Genomic DNA, 5,814 nt, shown 5'->3' with positions numbered 1-5,814 from the left:
GAAGTGTCTTTGCAGGTGACACCCCCTCCTTCCTTCCACAACGAGGGCTCGGCTACCCGGCAGACCCGATCCCTGTACAACCGCGATTGAAGCGTTCCCACCTCCTCAAGTATCAACCCGAACCGTCCGGTAACCGACCTACCGAACATTGGCGCCGTCTGTGGGGACCGTCCATGGACTTCGTGCTAGTTGAAACCGGGACAGGCCGCGAGGCCGCACCCGGAGGAAATGCCGCCGCGACGGAAACTCGACACCACCTGAGGTCCCCCCCGAGGGACGCGATCCAGTCACGCGAAGCATGCCCTTTCGGGGGAATGGGTGACAACCACGCCATAATAATGCAGGAGTTACGCCACAGAATGCAAGACTTGGAACGTCGACTGGCAGACAGGGAGCGTAACCAAAACAGGGGGTGCGACCAACAAACCCCGGAGCAGAGCCACTCCCGCTCTCGCTCCAGGAGTCACCCCAGACGCACGCCCAGCCCCCAAGCCGTGTCCGAAAGCACCGGGAAAAGAACACAATTGAGGAGGCGTCGCGAACCCGTCATCTACGCCAGACGAGAAAGGAGGCGCACAGCGAACCTGAGGGATGAGGACGCTCGTCGAGAAAGCGACGAAGAAAGAACTGCGAGAACACGAGGACCCGTCATAATGGGAGCGACCCCATTCCACCGTTCCGTACTCGAGGTCCGGCTGCCGAAGCACTTCGACAAGCCAACGGACATGAGATACGACGGGACACAAGATCCGCTGGAGCACCTAACGGCCTTTGAGGCCAGAATGAACTTAGAAGGAGTAGGAGACGAGGTAAGATGTCGCGCTTTTCCGGTCACCTTAGCGGGGCCTGCAATACGGTGGTTCAACAACCTCCCGCAGGGCTCGGTGACCCAATTCTCGGACATCAGCCATGCCTTCTTGGCTCAGTTCACGACCAGGATCGCCAAGGCCAAGCATCCGATCAATTTGCTGGGGGTGACCCAAAGAGCCGGGGAACCGACTAGGAAATACCTAGACCGTTTCAACAACGAATGCCTGCAAATTGACGGGTTAACGGACTCGGTAGCAAGTTTGTGTTTGACGAACGGGCTCCTGAACGAGGACTTTAGGAAGCACCTCACCACAAAGCCAGTATGGACAATGCAGGAAATCCAATGCGTGGCGAAGGAGTATATCAATGATGAGGAAGTCAGTCGGGTCGTGGCCGCCAATAAACGGCAACCCTCCTACAACCAAGCCCGGCACTATGAGGGCGGAGAAAGACAAAGGGAACACGCCAGGGACGGCGGCCCGAGTAAGACACCAAAGGCACTTCCCCGAGTTGGGAAGTTCACAAACTACACCCTCTCATGGCGCCAATCACGGAAGTCTACCAACAGATAGCCGAGAAGGGGATACTGTCGAAGCCCCGACCCCTGAAAGAACGAACAGGCGGGAACAAAAGCCTTTACTGCGAATATCATAAGGGTTACGGGCACAAAACCCAAGACTTCTTCGACCTGAAGGATGCCCTAGAACAAGCGATCAGGGTCGGGAAACTCGCCAATTTCTTCCACCTTATAAGGGAGCCAAGAAGACGAAGTCGGGACCACGAGGGCGAGGACAGGTCCCGGGCAACGAGACGACGACAAGAACCGGAAGGGGACGACCATGGCCTCACGGTGATAAACGTGGTCATAGCAAGGAACTCCGCACCAAGGTCGAAATCGGCACAGAAGAAAGACGCCAAAGTCCTGGCGGTTTCATCATAATCCGCTAGAAATCCCCGGGGACTCCCCCCCATCACCTTCGGCCCCGAGGACCAATGTTTCGACGAGGTACCGGAAAGCCCCCTATGGTCATCACGGCCAGAGTGGGAACTGGCCTTGTCAAACGAATTCTGGTGGATACAGGTGCGGACTCGAACATCATGTTTCGCAACGTTTTCGAAGCTTTGGGACTGCGTGATGACGACCTGACGACCTGTAACACCCTACCATACAGAGTCTTATGCTTAAGTCATAATTCAGAGATGGCAAGGTATTACGACCTCTAAAATAAAAATTTAGTACGTATAGTAGTATGAATGATTGATTATAACTAGGAGCCTTTGTAGAAAAAGGGGTAAACAAAAATCGCAACTCAAAGCGCAACACTCCGATCGATAACGTAACGAACAAGGATAACCAACGCGTGATTATATATATACAAAGGAGTGTCAAAAACAGGAATATCAAGACTCAAGTTCCGGCTGCGAAGATAACCGGTCCGAGCATAGCAATATATACATATGATAAAAATAAGTAAAACCCCAAGGAAACCCAAAGGGACACAAATACACAAAACCTATTCTCCAAAATCTCCCATAAGAGGAGTCATCACAGTTTGTATTATTTAATGGAGATAAAAGTATCTAAGCAAAACATATAAACCAAAACATAGCCCCGAGAACAAAGGATCTTCGCAATTATAGAAGTCTCCAGCATGCCTCAGCGGGAAACCTCACGTCCTGCATCTGAAAACCACAAAAATCCGCATGGGTGAGAACCAGAGGTCCCCAACATGGTAACAGCTTCCACATATATAATACATAATAATAGAGGAAAGCCGAAGGCAATCCTAGAACTTCCTCCAGAGGAAAGCCGAAGGCAATCCTAGAACTTCCTCCAGATAGTATCAAAGCTTATAAACAAGCTAAACCATAAAGGGCATCTGACTAAAGATACTTCAGTCTAACTAATACTTCCCTTTCCAATTCCTTCAAACCTCCCAACCACCAGTAGGAGTATAATCTAGCAAACACAGTTATATCAATCAAGGAATATACAAATAGGAACAATTAAGGCATTTAGACAATTAGCAAGTAATATGCAGTCAAATAGGCAATCTCAAACAATTCATATAGTATGCATATGATGAATGCCTGTCCCTAGTGGCTGATGATATCATCTTGTCGGTTGTAGAGACAACCCGACAAGTCCTGGTCGCTAACCATTGGACTGTCCCTCTGTCACGCATCCCCAACTCGAGTTATACTCGTTATAAACTTGATCATAATCATGATCCATATCCATCACCCTCACTAGTGAATATTTACGGGGGCGGGCTCATCCGGGTCTTTCACAGTGCCCGACCACACTTATGACATAGGGTCAACAGAGTATCAAGTCTCAACCTGAAGCACGTGGTGGCTAGCCACTGCTACTACCTAGGGAAACTCGTATCTCAGATAGTGGAAGTGCAAATCACAATTATCAATAATTCAGCATAAACATGCATGAATTCTCATCCATGGATCAACATCCATATCAGCCATCCGGCTCACGGTTAAACCCATAACCAGCCGTTTTATTAACAATTACAGCCTTTCGGCCCATGGCATAACAAGCACTTCCACCACCATCCTCCGCATCTCACATAATCATATTTGATCCTCATTGATCATTCATTTTTCCCTTGTTTCACTCGCAAGTTACCTCATTCTCTAGCCCCTTTTTAATAGCTGGGCATGCCATAATGATTTAAGACATAAGTGGTGAGATCGGAGGCTTAGAACTATGAGATTTGGCTTTTAAAACTCAAAAATCAACTTTGGGATGAAAACAGGTCCACGCGTACGCGCACTCCACGCGCACGCGTGGCGCTTTCTGGAAGATCGGCGCATACGCGCCAAGTGCGCCTACGCGCAAGGGGTTATTCTGCTAAAAATTTTCTAAGTTAAAAGCTGCAGAATTCAGAGTTTCAACCCCCAATCTTCCGACGGACATAAACAGATTTGGTACAAAACAGAGATCCGTAGTCCAAGTTATGTCCCGTCAAAGTATGCCCAAAAACCATGTTTTTCATACAAAACAACAACATGCCATTTTCAAAACAAGCCATATTCAACTCTTTTCAAAATCAATCAAAACATGCCAATTTCATCCCCTTTTCTTTGAGATCAATCAATATATATCAAATTCAACATCAAGCCTCCTCAACTCACACATTGACACTTTACCACAATTTACAAAATCACTATCTCATCATTTTAACCCACTTCACCCAAGTGGCACAAACTCAAACATATTGACATACCATATACTCTTCCTCATGCCAATTCTCAACAATATCAATTCCACTAAATCATCATTGTACACAATCAATATCATACTCACCATCAACATGATTCAACCCACAATTCAACCATAACCAATCATCAAGCATATATCACAACATGCATATTTCTCATACATCATACCATCAAGGCATCATTAATCATCATCACATATATGACCACATCATATATATCAACAATTCAACAACATCAACAATTCAATGCCTATCTTAGAGCCTCTAGTCTAAGTATTTCCTACCACATTACATATTAGATACGGGAAACCGAAACCATACCTTAGCCGATTTCCCAAGCTCAACCGGAGCACTTCCAAACCACTTATCCACAAGCTCTCAAGGCCTCAATACCTCCAAGAACAGATTTTTCACCACCAAATCTCTTTTTCAAGCTTTTCAAAATCACCAATCAAGCTCTAATATTCACATATACACAACCTAAGCCACAATCATCATACCCATACACATCATCTCAATACCCAAACATCATAGAACAACAAATTACACTAGGGGTGAGAATCTTACCACACCCAAGGTCCAAGGAGACAAGATTAACCTTCTCCTTCAAGAGAGTTGGGTCCTATAACATCAAAGAGCCCAAAATCTCAACATTTCTGCTCATAAAACTCGAAAACAAAGCTGGAATTTCGAAGAGCAAAACGTGGCTTACCTCAATATTAATTGTATGGGTTTTGTAGAGCTCTCCGCGGTGAACGCGTGGCCGCGAACGGAGCGGCAATCGGAGCTCTAGATCAAAAGTTATGGTGGTTTGAAGGTCAAGTGAGAGAAAGAACTTGAGAGAGTGTTCTTCCCTCCATGGCCTCCATTTTCAGCATGTGAGTGTGTTTAGTGAGGAGAGAGAATGCTGAAAACTAGGATTTTGGTCTAGTTATGTTGGGCCAAGGACCCACTTTGGGTCCGGTTGGCCCGGTTTGGCCCGTTCGGTCCAATCTTGGTCCGAATTCTATAAAATTGGTACCAAAATTCTCGTCTCAATCCCCTCTATCATATTTAGCCACAAAAGTCACGTTTTGAGCTTTCTAGAATAAATTCTCATTTATAAGCTAATTAGCCGTTAATTAACCGGGTTTTACATTCTACCCACCTAATTGAGAATTTTGCCCACAAAATTCAAATGCAATTACCTGGGAATAAATGCAGATAATCCGTTCGCATCTCCGACTCGAGTTCCCAAGTGTGTTCCTCAACACCGCCTCGAATCCATGCCACTTTGACTAATGAAACCTCTTTTCCACGCAACCGTTTGATACTAGTATCATCAATTCTGACCGGAGGCACTGGAAGCGTCAAATCTTCCCTTAACTGAACCGACTCAGGTTCTAACACATGGCTAGCATCAGAAGTGTACTTCCGAAGCTGCGACACGTGAAACACGTCGTGCAGATTTGAAAGATGAGGTGGTAGAGCCATCCGATACGCCACCGGTCCAATCCTCTCCAGGATCTGAAATGGACCAATGTATCGAGGATTCAACTTCTTTGCCTTAATCGCTCTACCTACTCCCGTAGTCGGAGTAACCTTAAGGAAAACATGATCTCCTTCCTCAAATTCTAAGGGCTTTCGCCTCTGATCGGCGTAACTCTTTTGACGACTCTGCGCCGTAAGCATCCTATCACGGATTTTTTTGACTTGTTCAGTAGTCTCAGCTATCATTTCCGGCCCCAACAAGCCTTTCTCTCCAGCTTCATACCAACATAGCAGA

The 5,814-nt window shown here is 46.6% G+C and overlaps 1 protein-coding gene and 1 long non-coding RNA gene across 2 annotated transcripts in view; both read right to left on the bottom strand.

Annotated features, from left to right (window-relative positions):
- Nucleotides 1–5,814, bottom strand: part of LOC107490859 (pre-mRNA cleavage factor Im 25 kDa subunit 2-like) — a 54,047-nt gene that overhangs the window by 34,515 nt on the left and 13,718 nt on the right. The gene's annotated exons all lie outside the window — the stretch shown is intronic.
- The window catches only part of LOC127747531 (uncharacterized), a 10,498-nt gene continuing 7,055 nt past the window's right edge, over nucleotides 2,372–5,814 (bottom strand). The window contains exons 2-3 of the long non-coding RNA XR_008009416.1: nucleotides 4,371–4,442; nucleotides 2,372–2,493 (exon numbers count right to left, since the gene is read on the bottom strand). This is a non-coding gene — a long non-coding RNA (uncharacterized LOC127747531). The remainder of the gene's footprint in view (nucleotides 2,494–4,370; nucleotides 4,443–5,814) is intronic.

Source organism: Arachis duranensis, chromosome 5, assembly GCF_000817695.3.
Source record: "Arachis duranensis cultivar V14167 chromosome 5, aradu.V14167.gnm2.J7QH, whole genome shotgun sequence".
NCBI classification, from domain to species: Eukaryota; Viridiplantae; Streptophyta; class Magnoliopsida; order Fabales; family Fabaceae; genus Arachis; species Arachis duranensis.
The sequence above is the reverse complement of the archived record's forward strand: the minus strand, read 5'-3'. Positions and strand labels throughout refer to the sequence as shown.